Below are 16,821 nucleotides of genomic sequence, written 5' to 3' on the forward strand. Positions count from 1 at the left end.
GTTTCTGAAAGCGGCAAAGTGCACACACAGCGCACCTGCACCCTGCCCGCCATTTGTCGGCGCTTGCAGAAGATGTTTCATAGTCCGCTTCCACAGCCAGTGAGGCTGTTGCGCCATACCGTGGCGACGTTGCGAACTTCGGTTAGTCCGAACCAGTTCAAGGTTGGCGCATGTGCCAAGGCACTAATGCTAGCGCAATAAAGACTCGTCTTAAAAACCAAGGAATAGTAGAAAAGCGTGCAGTTCGTTTTAATACAATAGGTATAAACCGGCGTAAAGAGCAGAGCTATACTATTAAAACAAATTGACTTGGGGCCGTAAAAAGGGTTCGATGGGAGGCTTTGCCGTCTGAGCAAGACTAAAAATTATTTTTTTAATGTGGAATTTTGTTTTTGCTTATTTGATATTCCTCATTTTGGGGGCTGCGATTGAATATACTTTTGGGATGGTACACATCACGACACTGTTAGTGCGAACACAACATCGGCGCATTTTCTCATTTTACTTCTAAATAGTATTAGCGAGCATGACATTTTATCGCTTAGACTATAGAACTAAATAAGCTCTTTTCGTAGCAATGAGAACTTGGATCACATCCCTTGGGTTCAAAGAGAAAACCTGGAAAAACCGGCAATCGCTTGTTCGCGCTAACAGTGCCGCGCTCTGTACATGTATGGTATTTTCTAAAGGACCACTATAAGCAAACACTTATATTTGCGCTACCGCATGACGCGTGCCATAGCGACAGCAGCTCAGCTTACGCGTAATGCGCCGTTATTGTGGTGCCGTTGACGTTTCTGCGCCTCCTCCTGATCTCGACCCAGGATTTTCACGCTATGTTCTCTTGCGCTCTCAATTCCCCACTGGTGCCTGATCCATCCTCTCTCGCCCTCGGCTGGGGAGGGACTGTTATCATCACATCTCTTCTTATTATACTGAACGCCATTAGCTACTACCTGCATCACTCGTGGGAGGGTATCTGCACCCACCTCCGCGTCTTCGACTTAGAAATTGCCAGGAATAAAAGGCACATTTTGACAAGGGCACCTCGGATCTCTGGCTGATTATGATAATTTTACAAAATGATGCAGTCCTGAAATACGGGCGCTGTAAGTTTTCTAATATGAACACATACCTTAATTCCAGTAATTGTTAGTTTCAAAATTAATTTTACTGAATTAGGAAACTGACGACTGCGATTATCCTTGGAATCAGTGTTCTCCTGCAACCATAACGTAGGTGTGAAATTTGATTTCGCGTAGTTCTTATATTGTTGTCTTAATTTTTGAAGCTAAAGTTTGAAAACCCAGCATATGTTGTGGATTCCATGGTGACCTCTATGTTTCAGTTCGGCCACATTGTCCAACGCCCGGCGCGGCAGGACATGTTTTAACCATGCGGTGGCTATAAGCGCCATGCCACGTGCCCATCCTCCACGTCAGCTTCAATAAAACTAAATTTAAATTCTTTTTTTCTTTCGCGCACTTTCCAACAACACGAATGCGTTTACGGTAAAAAAAAAATGAGATATACCTTCATTACGAATATACATGCTTAAAATTCATACACTCGTTTAGAACCATACATATGTTAGGAATTCATACACATGCCAACAAATATGGGCAAATCTGTACAAAACTAGCGATGTAAGAAAACGTCGCATCTCAAACATGTTGGATTCGTGGTGTCAGTGACAAATGCTGGAGAATATATAGTACAGTATTCCACGATTTCTGAAGCGTGTGCTAAATAGAATACGGAATTGCAAAACATCGACAGAGTGGGATAGTCAATTGATCTATAACTAACCTATGCAAAAATCTAACATACCGGATAGATCTCATGTTGTTAAAGTGCCTGATTTTTGCCTAGCTAAAAACAAATTAGACACAAAGAGGTAATTGAGACAAAAATATATATCGTGGATTATCCCTATAATTTTTGGTTAAACATCCCGTCAATATTTTCATTTGCTGTACTAGAAATAGACTTCCAAAAGTCAGATGCAAATTCAAAGTTAGAGCGGACATGGGTACTGAAAAGTCTAGACAGTGCTCACTGGTAAAATGGTCTAGTTAAACGAGCCATTGTCCCCAGCGTTCACAGAGACTAGATAACAATGAAGTTCGTGAGAGAATGTTTAATATAGGTGATCATCCACAGAACCCCCTAGATCTCTTGCTAGTGTGAACTGACTTATAGTTTCACTTTTATAGGAAACGACAAAGCGGGTGTACAATTATTAGGTGTCGACAGCGACGCCCCATGCGCACGATGTTCATGTCCTCAGTTTCTTCCAGGTGTAATGTAATATTCTAGTTTTTTGTTCTTGAAGCTTCTGGCCGGGTGTTATACTTTCGGCTCGTCTATGCAGCAAGGCAATGTGATTTGGAATGACGTCCAACGTGAGGTCGTAGAAAGCGCATTGGCATTTTGCTGTTTTATCTCCGTGTAAAACACGAAAGAGCAGTCTTACTTTCGCAGAAAATATCTAAACATTACAATGTTTTCATGTGAATCCTCGAGCCTCGAATCAATCGGGTGTAAAGTCTTCCTACTGAATCTGAAATGTTGCGCCCTCTAGGAAAGTTTTGCAATGCTTGAAGGCATGAATAGTGAAAAGGCATTCACGCTATGCAACATGGTAATAACGATCGGCTAGAGTTAATTAGCCGAGCAGATGGTAGAGACTGTGGGAACCACGTGTTCCTCACTCCCTATCTGGGACTAGCTCGAGCAGGTCGTGGATGCCGTGTCGGGGCGAGCTAATGCCACGAGCATGAGAGCTCTTGGTCGCTGCTTTGAAGCGGTCTTCCGGAGAATGATCACTCTCGAAATGCACGTCTCAAAGCCAGGAGCGCGGACTAGCTACGAGTAGAGATCTGCACGGAGCCGAGCCAACCAGAAAGCCCGCGTACGGTTTTCGGTTGGCCCGCGCTACCCGGCACGGGACCGGCTATCGCGGATTGTTTTCGGGCCCGGGACGGGCTCGGAAAAGGGTGTAGCACAGTTTCCAAAACGATTAGAGGATATATGCTAATGCACGAATCGTTTAGATTTGAAAAAAAAGAAGAAGCCGAAGTGTGAACTGGCTACGACGTCACCAAATGTCTTAGAGAAAAGGCTGCGTTAGACTAAGAAAGCCCCCAGGAATATATGACGAAGAATCATGTGGATTCTATTAGTACAGTGGGGCAGCTGCAAGCAGACAAGAAAACGAGGCCAATCCGGTCACGGGGCAGAGTACGATTTTTATTTCCCTTTCTTTATCGAGCTCTTGAGGAAAAATAAAACGACCTCTGGCTACTAAAGAAAAGATGTTTGTTATATTTGTGTAAGGGTTCCTAGGCTCACCACGGTGACCTCGATTTGGCAGCACATTTCATGTTAACTAGGCTAAACGAATCAAATGCATCCCCATCTTCCCAGGGCAGTTTTGAATTTAAGACCTATAAATATTAACGCGCTAACAATAGACAATGACAATAAGAAAGGCTATCATCTTGTTCGCCTCTATTATTGTCCTTGTCTATTGTTAGCGCTCTTAGTTTTATAATTCATAAACCAACACCCCTGCTTCACCATTTTAGTTGAGTTTAAGGGGAGTTGGGGAGCACGCCCTGGCATCTCGCCAGGCCGGGCCCGGACAGGGCGTTAGCAGGTAGCAGGGATGGGCAAAATACATGCAAATATGTATCCAAATACGAATACAAAATACTTCGTCAAAAATATATTTAATTACAAATCCAATTACATTTCCAGAAAACATTTAAGTACAATATACAAATACAACCAAATGTATTTGGTTTCCTCCAAATACTTTTTCAAATACATTCCTCAAAATTTGCGTGAGCGACTTCAGGGCACCTGCAACGGGTTTCTGGGTATCTCGTTTTAATTTTGCATCGCACACTCGGGAGTCAGTGTGCGAGGCTCTAGTAACGTAATCGAAATATAATCACAAAAAAAATGTAATCTGCTTGGACGTAATAAGTGAAAAAAGTACAGAGCTTCTTTTTTTTCCTTTTTTCGTCGATTACATTTTGGTACAGACCAACAAAGAACCGAGACGACCAAGACGCGCAGGACTAGATAGAGAATTTTTTATTGTTTCCACTCGCACCAGTTACGAAAATCTGGACGACCCGCGCATTTCGAATGTTCCAGGCGGAAATATGGATGAAAATCAGGCTGGAAAGCATTACAAGTTGTCATAGGCACTTATTAGCCAGTCTGCCTGTGAACGTCGATTTCGTCACTATTCGTGCCCTGGACTAGCATCGTAATCACGAAGTCACTAAACGCTTGTGGTTGATTGAGAGACACAGCATTCGGTGAAGACCGTAGTTTTCTTCCTGCTTTAGACAGTGACAATAAATTTGAGGGATGTATTTTCGCCCACAAAATCGTATTTATTACAATTGTATTTGAAATACCCACGTTTTAGTATTTAAATACACACGTCAAATACATTACCCAATTTGTAATTAAATACAAATGCCAAATGCACGAACTATTTGAAATACTGCCCATCCCTGTAAGGTAGGCATCCCATCGGGCCGGATCCCGGTCGGGTAAAGCTAAGAGAGCGGGCCCAGGGGGGGGGGGGGGGGGGGGGGGTTAAAAAGAGGCTCGTGCTGTGCTATAGAATGGAGTATATCCAGATGCTAGGAGACACCGTACGTTAACATATTTTTATACAATATATTAATCATGCTTCAAAATATAATCCTTTATTTCTTTATTTTTTTTTCAACTTATCTTTTGAAATTACTCCTTGAGCTATTTCCAGAATTTGAGAATGCATGTTTAGAAGTTGGGGAATTTGCTGTGTTAATCTTTGTTCACCATAAGTCGTACGTGATTGACCTCTAACATAATCCACACGTCTTAAGTTGTGGTGAGTTTCTCTTAATGAAAATTAGGTGTGAAATGACTCCTTGTCAGTTTTCAGATAATGAAAGATGACTTTTGTAAGGTTGAACATTATTAACTGTTGTATAGTAAGCAAGAGATGTTTTTTTTTTTTTTTTCGAAATAAGCAGATGTGCGATCGTTATAAATTAAACACTCGAATGATCGGATCGATTTTTGTGGAGCAGTACTAGTTTTTCAAGGTTATATTTAGTTGTCGTACCCCAAACCAATGAGCAGTAATGTAAATGAGAGTGAACAAGTGCATAGTATAATTGGCACTTGAGCCATGTTGGTAATAAATATTTTAATTTGTGTATTTTTCCAATTGATCTGGAGAGTGTTGTGGACAACTAGGACAAATTGATCCTTGCGGGACGCCATACGCTATTTGATGGATATCTGATTTGACGCCGTTATAAATGGTGAATTGTAATCGACAACTCAAGTAACTATTTATTAATTCGCTCGCTATGCCCCTCACACCATGCATGTTTAGCATTGTTAGTAGTATTTGATGTTTGATTGAATCAAAGGCTTTTCGGAAGTCGAGCAATATTCCGACGGTAAACTGTCTATTTTCAATGTTTGTAATAAATTTATTCTTAACATTTAGAAGTGCCATTTGCGTCGATTTATTTTTTGAAACCCAAACTGCTGTTCGGAAATTATATTATGTTTTGTGAAAAACTAGTCAGCCGATTGTTATTATTTGTTCGAAAATTTTCGAAAAAATAGGAAGTACAGAAATCGGCCCATAATTATTGAGGTCATGCCGTATACAACGGAATGCAGCGTTTGTGTTTTACTTATGTACAACGCAAACGCGTGCTACTTTCATTTTATCTGGAAAGCGACCAGTTAAGAATGACGTGTTGCATATCTGTGTTAGCGGAGTTGAGGATAATACGTGTTTGCGTGTCGAGTAAATAAAGCCGGCTTTGAAAGGACAGGCTGTCTTACTGCGTGGTACAACCCATAGGAAAAAACCACGATGTACGCAGTCACACTCAAGCAGTAGGGCAGCACCAAGGACGAAGCTTCTTGCATCTCTCTGTTGAAAGCAACTTGTGTAATCTTTGTTTCCCTTAAGGTCTGGAAGCTGTGAACAAGCATTGTGTATTGTTGTTCTCCACAACAATACCTGACAATTTTCAGAAGGCGATCCAGTGGCTGAAAAATGTAAAACGGCGGAAAAGAAATCGTTGTCGGACTCAGGTGATCTATTTTTTCAAGCTATTGTCATATGGACAGGCTTACTTTCTAGCACTCGCCACTTCTCCTTGATAAAAGGTCTGAGGTGACCTTCCCTAAAAACGAGACGTGTAAAGTTTGTTTGGCTTCGCGTCGCGTATGCAGCAGGGAAAATTGATCACAACGCGCCGGCTCGTCGTGTTTGCAGCGATCTCAGATGTGCTCTTAATGAACGAATACCATTTTATCACTGGCACACTGTCCGAGATAGTGCGTGCTGCTGTATGCCCCAAAGATAAGCTCGGGCAGCTGCTGCCGCAAAGCCCTATTTTGGACAGTCCACCAGTGAAAAGGTGGACTCTGTTCGTTCAGAACACGTCTGAGAGCACTGGAAGCGTGATGCGCGGGCGCGTTGTAATTTTTTTTTCTATAGTTCGCCTGTCTTTAGGAGCGAAGCTCCTTAGGGTCTAGCCTTGTCCGTCCGGCGTCCGTGCTCACATCGATCTTGCTGGTGCTCCCGCTCGTGCTCGTGCTCGTGCTCGTGCTCGTGAGCTCACGTGCTCATGTGTTCATGTAGGGCAAAACAAAATGATGAAAGAAAAATGTCTGCGCAGTCGACAGGATTCGAACCTGTGCGGGGAGACCCCAATGAATTTCTAGTCCATCGCCTTAACCACTCGGCCACGACTGCGGGACGAGTAGGGGGCTCTGAGATGTGGTAGTAACTCAAGAACTGGAGATGTCATGAATGAAACGTTGCATGTAGCCGCTCAAAGTCTATACAGGGGAGGGCGCTGTGGTCAAATCCGTACGTAATCGCGTTAAACTTTGCGTGCATCGCTTCAACGTTTCTAGACAGAGGGCCCTGTGGTCAAAATGCTCAAATGCGTAAATAACCACGTTCCATACCACACATTTTCTTTCTGACATGGATGAAGACGAAAGAAAGGCTTGGCATGCTGCGGCTCAGCGTCTATGCAGACAAGCACCACCAGAGCTTCGCCCCACTCAACATCATTAACCACGCGGAGATGCGGTCATCTCTTTTAGGCAAAAAAAAAATATAGACGCGTGCAAAGCAGTGCTCTACAAAACGGCGTTACAAGGAACGGCGTTCATGGAACGCGTTCCTTCTCGGAGGAACGAAGGAACGCTGCCGTTCCATTTTGCATCGGTGGAACTGGAACGGGAACTCGTTACATTTTTACTGGAACAGAAAAAGGAACGGCGTTCCTTTATTTTCGTCCAGTGGGGTTATTTTAATTTTATTGCTAATAGCGAAATTCTAAAAGTATAGAACAATACACAAACAGAAGGATATCGTAAGCGTTTCGGTTACTCATCTTATATTTTATTTTGTGTGGTCCTCGCTTGGTAACAGTCGGGTCAAGGGGAACTAGTGGACGTCGATTCTTTCTATGGTGGCCGAGACTGTGGTACAAAAACCAAAGCCTTAGTCGAAGTAAAAGACACAGCAAAAAAGACGTCTCAAAGTCAGCTACGTCCCCTGCTTCCGCAAATCCTCATACACACTGAAATCTAAGGCCGATTACAATTATCTCTGAACATTTACAAACATACCTACAATTGCTACAAAAGAACAAGTTACTAAACATCGAACCTACCCTTCTATCCCGAACATAGGTCACTTAAAAGATAAACAAAATTTAATATTACTCCAGCCCCCTTTTCCACCCCCTTTAAACTGAACAACGAATCCAACTTTCAAGAAAAAGAACTTGTAGTTTTCAAGACTCTCCTTCCAAAGGCCCTACCCTATTCATCACTTGCTCGTATTGCGGACAGCAACATCGAGAAGCCACTGTTGTTAAGTTCGAGCAAGAGACTTTGTTAGAATGAAACGGGTGAGGTTGTTATAAAACGACCGTGCAATGTGAGGTAACCGTAAATTTGACTCATCTGAATCGCCGATCAGAAGCATGAATAAGGTTCAAAGCTGACATTTCTAAAGGTGAATATATACACAAATACAACCCTGCTTCCGCTTGTTTTCTTCTCCTGGTTCCCTCCCATCAGGGCATTAAAATTCGTATGTTCCCATTTAATGCAATAGATAAAAAATATACAAACTTTCCTCGATCAATTCAAATAGATAGTCAGCAAAATACAACGGTATGTATGAAACGATAAGTTCCATTTTTTTTCAACTGTAACGGAAACGAGTTCCTTTTTTTGCATATGAAACTGGTAACGGAAACCCGTTCCAAAAATCAGAAACATTGCATATATATAGTATACCACATATAAGCATCTTAATTTGAAAATTCTGAAGACAATGATCGGGCAGTGTCATGTAGCATTATCTTAGGACAGGCTTGTGGGGGCGCTCGAGCGCTGAAGTGGAGGGCGCTGCAAGCACTGAGCCACGCACGTCGCCCACCGCTATAAGAAATGGGATAACTCTGCTCAGTGGCAGTCGCCACCGGCGATCGCATAGGTAATAAACATTTTCTTGTTGACCGGATTTCGGGCCTAATACCTTTCTACGGGTAGCAGCAAGGCCAAACCGCTGCATCTACTGCCCAATGTGGTTTTGCTGCATGCTGGTTCGTGTGACACTGAAACCCGGAGCCTGCTATTTGTTGTAGTTATTCACAACTCGATTGCTCACTGCTACACTTTCTGTGCTCCTGCTGGCTTCTCCTGTGCTCCTGATTTAATGCGAAAGCCTTAACTGTCCTATGGAGCAACCAGACGTCATCAGCTTTTGAAACTGCGCCAAACGGCACCCTCCCCTGCGCCAGTGGAGCGAAGCCTCTCGTCTGTAGCAGAAATCTGATGGATAGGCTCCCATTGGCTAGCACGCATGGGCGTACCAACCCGGGGGGGGGGGGGATAAAGAAGGCGCTTGCCCCCCCTTCTCAGACTGGGGGGAAAGGCATGTGTTTTGCCCCTTCCCCCCCCCCCCCCGAAACAGCCGCCACTGGGCAGGGCAAACACTGGCCGGTTGCGCCCAGGAGTACCAAGGGCACCGCCCCCCGGCCGTGGGGGGGGGGGGGGGGGGAGGGGCGGGTGTTCTGGTTTGCCCCCCACTCAAAAACAAGTTCCTACGCCACTGCTAGCACGCGTCATAGGTTCAATGAACGTGGCTCCAATTGGTACTCGCGCGGCGTAGTTCCACGGAATGCCACCAGAGAAGGCATCTTCACGGCGGTGCAGCGCGCGCAGTGGCCCGGCCGCCGGTACCAGGTGCGGGGCTGGCCGCGGAGCCCGCACGTGCAAACTCCGGAGAGGCTCCACGGCCGAGCTCAGCGCGGCGTGGTCACTTCACGAGAGCGCGCGCTCGGCCTTCGGCCGCTACCACGGCAGTAGCGAAACGTGGCCGCCGACGCCAGTGTGAACTAAGGAGCGGAAGAACGACATTCCTGCTTTCGGATTTACAACTCATAAGAAGTGCTTAGCTGTCCTCAAATTCTTTTTTCTCATTTTATTGTCGCGTTGTTCCAGTCCTTTGTCGTTATTACAAATGATCAAAAGAGGGAGCGCGTGACGCGTCGTTCAGGGGCCACCTTTGAATGACCACGCCGTCAGCCGGCTGCCCACATCTTGGAACGCGTAGCCGACATCTGCGACGCCGTCGTTAATTTCCTAGCATTGACCCAAGACCCTAGCCCCCACTGCAGTCGGCTATCCCAAATTACCGCGGCTACGACGACCGACAATCTGTTGCAGACAATCTCGACCGACTTGAAGTTTACAAAGCTGCACTTTGCGCGTCCCGGGTCCATATGCTACAGCGTGTCCTGCCGCTGGCACTTCAAGGATCGGCTGCCTGCCGCTGGAGGCTGCACTCGCTTTTCGAAACGTGAAATGAATTCCGACAACGACCTCGCGTAAAGAGTTCTTGCCGCCTGGATATAAGTCGCATATCCTTCGGAATCGAGATCTGCTGACACAGCCTCCCAACCAAAGCCTGTTCAAATACCTTCGAGCAATGCGGGTGTTGCACACCAGGCGTGCCCTTAAACTTCAGAGAATGACAGGGTAGCGTGAGGACTGTGGCAATGTCAACCTCTTTTCTGTTCGTACTTGCAAGGACGAAGTTATGCTAACCTCGACGAAATCACTCGTAACGCTCGTTCTATTTATGTCCTCCTCTAAACAAGTTTTTGCTTGTGGTAATCGACCACTTTAAGAGGTATGTTGAGCTCTTTCAGCTTCGCAAGCAAACTTCGCAGAACGTGTGGGCGTGCCTTCTACAAATCTTCACCCGGTTTGGACTTGCGGCTCAACTGATCACTGACGGCGCAACGTATTTCACCAGCAAGGTGTTTCTAGATTGCTACGACGCCATGGAAATCTGCCGCGTCCGCGCATCAATGTACCACCCGCATTACTGAAAGGGTATACCTAAACTTGAAGTTTATGCTTAAAGCACACACAGCCCGCCATATGAACTGGGACCTAAGGCTCTAGGGAATGGCGTTTTCCACTCGCACCACAATAGATGGATCTGTAAATTTCACTCCAAGCTCCCACAGGAGGCTTCGGTCCGTCTTAAACTAAGTTTGCAGGCGGCTTAGGCAAGCGTCTGATTGACGCAATTCGCGAGGGGCACCTCGCCTTTTCAGGAATGGATCAAGCGGCGCAGTACAACAAGAGCCAACGAGACGTCCATTTCTCAGCCGGTGGCCTGGTGCACAAGCATAACCAGCCGCTGAATGACCCTGCTCAAGGCTTTACAGCCTCCCTCACAAACAGGTGGGAGGGTCCATTCAGAGCAACACGGAAGTCACGCCTCTCATGCGAGGCAGAGAACTGCGTGACAGGCGCACACTATGGCCCGGTTCACCATCTCGGAACTCAAACAATTTCATCGTGCAGAAGGCCGGTCTTCCGAGATGTGTGTCGCCCGAGAGCACAACCACAGTCCCCAATCACCCACAGAGTCCCGATGGCGATAAAACCTGCGTCGTTCGTGATTGATGAACGTCGCTTGTGCTTAACCTTCTAGTCATTTGTCAGGTGCCTTTTCTTTGTGGGGAGGGAGGACACTAACCCCCTCCCCCCTTTTTTTATATATCTTTTTCTTTCTTTTCAGGGTTATTCCGAGTCAATTGAGAACTATTGTTGACTTGAATGCGTCCGAATAGAGCTGTCTAGTGTTCTTGTTCTTTAGCTCGCTAAAAATGCCTTCGAAATGCGTAGGAGATGCCGCACAACCGCCAACCGGGCTCTAGAAGCCGAAACACTTGCTCGTCCCAGGTGGAAACCTACGGTCCGGCGGGTAGGCCTCCGTCTCGGGCACCACAGTACCGCTTCAATCCCGCGCACACGCGGCCCTGGGAGCACATTGCCACGTGGACTGCTCTGGGCCGGACGGGTTCGCCGTCGGCTGGTGGTCGTGTCTCGCATGGTGTGACCAGTCCTACGTCCCGACGATAGCGCCGGCCGGTCAATTCCCTGGGCTCTTTCGACGCATGACAATGACCGATTGGCGCCTCACGTGGATCCGGGTACACTACTCTGCAGAAGAAATGACTCTGCTCTGCGAGACATACGGGGTGCCGGAACTTCCCTGGCCCATCCATCGGGTCCGTCTGCTCCACCGCCAGCCAGCACGAACCGCCCGAAGGATCGACACGGAGCAGACACCAGCCGCCCTCGTGCTCCAGGACGCTGAATATCCTCTACCGGGTGCGCCGGCTTCAGGGGAACAATAATATTAAAACAACTGGGAATTGAGTTGTACAATAAAGTTTGCTACCTCTTTCTCTCTCCTCCGGGAATCGGACGACGTTATCTTCGAGGGCGAAGGCGTTGAGCACCCGTGTGCCCGGAGGGGGGGAAAGTGTGGGGGCGCTCACGCGCTCATGCGGGGGGCGCTGCAAGCACTGCGCCGCGCACGTCGCCCACCGCTATGAGAAACGGGCTAAATCTGCCCAATGGCAGTCGCCGCCGGGGATCCCAGAGCTATCGCAGAGGGCTGCGCAATAATGAAAGAAAATAGATCGTTAAACAAATAAAGGTTGTAGTAACACGCAGCTTGATGCGGTACCTAAATTGATAAATTATATCTTGGCTTTAAGAAATGCTTTTTTCTCTAATCATTCACTAGCAGTGAAAAATCTCTTTCAAGTTTTCAGTTACTACGGTTCCCAAAATACCAGGTCCGAGATTCAGTGAGACTGAAAAGTCGTATATCTGTGACAACCAAGTCTAGCGATGTTCTTGAATTCCTTGCATCAAGTTTTTCGCTGTGATGCCAAAGCATTCAAATCGAAGTCATAGCACAACGAATATCAATCTATCTAGCGGGGAATGATCGCATTTTGTTGCCAGATACTTCCAATCGCTAACCCAAGCACGTCTGAAGCACGTGCATTGTCTTGCTTATTTGCTTTTGAACACGTTTTTTTTTTTTTTCAGATGTTGTACAGGGTATTTCAACTAAAGCCAATTCCTTAAAAAGAAACAAAAAAACCGATGGAGCTTGCTACGCGTGTTGTTGGTGCCAATTCAGTACTGTTCATAGCCCAGTTGAGAAAGGGAGATAAATGCGATATATTCGTCACTTGTGAAGAAACAAAATATAATTAACAACCTTTTTTTTTTAATTTGTGCGCAAACTTATCAATACAAATGTTCTATGACGTGATGAGGAACGTCTCATGGTGCAGTTTCCATAAAGGTGATGGCCTGTGCTTGTCTAATCTTTTCGAGTCTCAAATAAAGATGAAAAAGATTAGACACAGAACGCAGGTAGTCACGGGAGATTAAAAAAAGTGCCACTTGACTACGAGCTAACGAACTGCAACGTTCGTGGCATTAGACACGAGGTTTTCGCTTATTTCCGGCTAGCTTTTTATTAAAGCTCGAAAACATTAGAAACTCAAGGCCTACCGTGATCAAAACGACACGATAGTATGTTTCTGAAGACACTCTACAACTTATGTATTGGAGGGTTCGCGCACGAAGTAATATTTAAAAGGTTCGCTAATTAATTTTCGTTAATAACCCAGTTTGACCCATCGCCAAAATATCTTGACTTCCTGATTATGTTTGTGAGCATTACTCTGTCAGTCCGACACGCGTCTCGTGCACCATGTTATTTTCTAAGTCCATGCAAAAAATGAAAGACGTTTACAAATCTCTATAAGGCGAAAGTATAGAGCGCAGCTCTTGAGGAGGACGAGGAGAGGGTACGAAGAGGAGGGTTGCCCTCTTTCTCCTCCGTACCTTTTTCTCCTCCTCCCCTCCTCCTCCTCTCCTCCTCCTCCTTATCATCATCCTCTTCTCCTCCTCTCCTCCTCCTCTCCTCCTCCTCATTTCCTCCTCCTCCTCCGTATCCTCCCCTTCTCCTGCATATCCTCCCCTCCTCCCACAGTTTCCCCGCTAAGAGTAGCTGAAAAATTTACGCCACGTGACTGCAACACCACTTCAGTTTCCCCGCTAAATTTTGCGGGAGAATGACGTGAAATGACTTCGTGTCACGTCACCTATGAAAAAATTCAGTTTCTCCCCTAGACTTGGCAGGAAAATTGACGTTAAGTGAACTGAACTCCACTTCCATACTCCTCTGTTCCCCGCTATATTTAGCGTGGAATTGAACTGGATTTGAGGTCACGTGCAGAGCGGAGTGCTCTTGCCATACGTATGTGCTAAATTAAAATGATGATTTTCATGTCTTGGTTTGTCTAGAATGAGTGAATATATAGTTCATTTCAGAAAAATATATTCAATTTTATTTCCACGACAGCGGTCGGGGCACCAGCGCGTTCCAGAAGTACGGAGGAATGCTCGTCTCCGGGTACGACGCATTTTATTAGAAGAATAGAAATCCACCGTCACGTGACACCAAGGCTCATTCCTCCAGTTCAAATTTTTCGTACAAAAAGCAATTGCGATAACATATGCGAAATATTTAACATTTGCTCCTACAACGTTCCTTGTGTTCACAAGTATAGTATATTCAGGCTTTGATGGTGCTTATTGGGTGCACGTTTGTAATGTCAGGCGCTTTTCGAGTGTAGAGCTGTATTTCAATATACAAGTGTGCATGGTCACTACGACGGCTACAGAGTTATCATCTTTGAAATATTATTGATGATCCTAGAGGTTAGGAATGAAATAGTTGAAACCCCTTAGGCATGCTGCTTTATGCCGAATGGGCGCGGACAAAAATATATCAAACATTACATACATTAGTTTTGGTCAAAATATATCATGTAGGTCCTAAGTTCACCCTGAGTTCTGCGTGAAATCAGTGCACTTGTTTATAACTCGGTTTTGGAATACCCCTTTATAATGAGTTGTTCCACTCAAACTCACTCGAAGTTTTCTTCAGAAAAAAATAAAACTTTGTGCCTATGCTACAATCGGTCGTCCACCTGCTTTTGATGTTTAATTATTGACTCGACCTTCAAGTTACACAACTTCAAGTTACACTATCGAAGCGTGGTGTCCCAGCCAATAATTTTAACTTTAGGGCGGAAACATTTTTATAGTATTCAATCAACTGTCCTGAGTTAGGGAATCTGCGTCCTTTTTGTCGCGAGATCGATCTTACTCCTTACACGTAGCTGATGGAGCACAGTTCGCTCATGGCAGCAGAACTAAAAATATGAAAAGATTCAAGTCCCTATAAAGCATACGGCTTGCAATAAAGGTACCCAATTAACTGAGAGACTGATCATATAAATGAGCTTGTCTCGATCATCCTAATGGTCAATCTATAACTCTGGCAATTTCTGCGTGAGTGCGTGAAATCCTCCATTAAATATTAGGCGTTTTTATCACTACAGAAAGGTGAGCGATTCATTGCCCATTAGAAATGACAACGAAATTAAGAAATTTTGATTATCTGAGAATTAATTAAAATCTTGATAAATGCTTACAAATGAACAAATTGAATCGCCTCTTCGCGTGATCATACATTGCGTGTTTTCGAAGTTGATTTGCATTCACCGCCACCATTGCGACATTGGACTAAAGTATTGGCCTCGATATTAACATGTGACGCCCCCTTGCGACCGGAAGCAGAAACATCCACTCGTGTGGGTACCACGGCGTCGTCTGTTATAGTCGCATTTTGAAGACTATAAATCTTAGCGACAGAAATATGTAATCGGCTAGTCTGCACTATGTATGTTAAATGATTATTTTATTATAGAAGTTTGTATTGTTTCTTCTTCGACGTGAAAATTCAACAAGGCGTGTTATTGCAAATCGGATGCTTCCGGAATATTGTTAGAGTTGTTTGCAGGATCGCAGTTTCTAGCACTGTGCTTTTCTTGCTACTCATATAGTCATCGGAAATCTGTAGCACCGTTAGGGCTTGATGTCAACCAAAAAAACGTCATTGGCCACCTAGTTTAGTCGACTAATTAGTTAATTGATCTTGCGAGTGGATTGACTTTCAGTGATAATTTGTTGAAAAAAAAAATGAAAGCCGTTTACAAATCCCTGTAACGCCGAATAGGAGCGCAGCTCTTGAGGAGGAGTAGGGAAGGGTACTGAGGGGGGTCACGGGACTTGCGGGTAGTCACGTGACCCCGGGGGGTCACGTGATCTCGGGGGAGGGGGTTCACGTGACCTGGGGAGGTCACGTGACCTCGGGGGGGGGGGGGGGGCACGTGACCTCGGAGGGGGTGACGTGACCTCGGGGGGGAAGGGGTCACGTGACCACCCCCCCGCCCGGTTATGCCGACGCCGACGCCGACGCCGCTCAGGCTGGAAACGGGCCCCTAAGAGCTGCGCTCTAAAATGAAAGACGTTTACAACACCCTGTACGGCCAAATTAGAGCGCAGCTTTTGAGGAGGAGAAAGGAAGGGTTCTGAGGGGAGGGTATATCCCTGCTCTCTCCACCTCACCTCCTCATCCGCCCTGCTACTCCTCCTCCCCTCGACGCTCCTCTTTCTTCTCCTCCTCCTCGTCGTCCTCCTCCACTCCTTCTCCTCCCCTCCTCCTCCTTCACCTCCTCGCCTCCTCTCCTCCTCCTCTCCCTCTCCCTCCTTCTGTCTCTCCTCTGCTCACACTCCTCCTCCCTCCTCTACTCCTTCTCCTCTCTCCTGCTCCTCCCTGCGCGGTGCATCACGAGAAATGTCCCATAATGCACCACGCGGGACCCACTGGACCTCACACGTAACGTCACGAGTGACGTCACATGGGTCCCGCGCGGTGTGTTATGGGACATTTCCCATAATGCATCGCGCGGTTTTCCAACGGCGACGCCGACGACACTCAAGCCGGAAACGGGCGCCTAAGAGCTGCGCCCTAAAACAATAAACTCCAACTTTTTTGTCTTACAATTTTTTACTGTATTAGATCATAAGGCGCATTTCACTCCCACTGAAACGCTGATGTAATACAGCTGACATAATATGTTTCAGAATATATTTTGTAATAAAAATATTTTTTGCAATAATATCTCGACTTAATAATCACGCTCGATTGCAATCACCATTGATGCAAAGGCGGTTTCCTGTGGAAGACTGGGTGCGCATAGAACAAAACAGATAATGGTTAACTTTATTTGTTTACTTTCGTTTTGCATCTGAGAACTCAACGCATTAACCGGTAAAATTTTTACCGCAACTGAAATATTACTAGACCAATGTTAAGGTTAATACGTGAAATGCCCAGTCGTAATATGCGTTGATCGAGTTACGTATTGAGAGTTATTTGAAATTCTGCTTATATTTACAGCCCTCCGTAACACAGAGACATTGCCGCTTTGACCGATGCTTTCT

The sequence above is a fragment of the Ixodes scapularis genome, unplaced genomic scaffold, assembly GCF_016920785.2.
Source record: "Ixodes scapularis isolate PalLabHiFi unplaced genomic scaffold, ASM1692078v2 PGA_scaffold1__304_contigs__length_218370807, whole genome shotgun sequence".
In the NCBI taxonomy this organism is placed as follows: Eukaryota; Metazoa; Arthropoda; class Arachnida; order Ixodida; family Ixodidae; genus Ixodes; species Ixodes scapularis.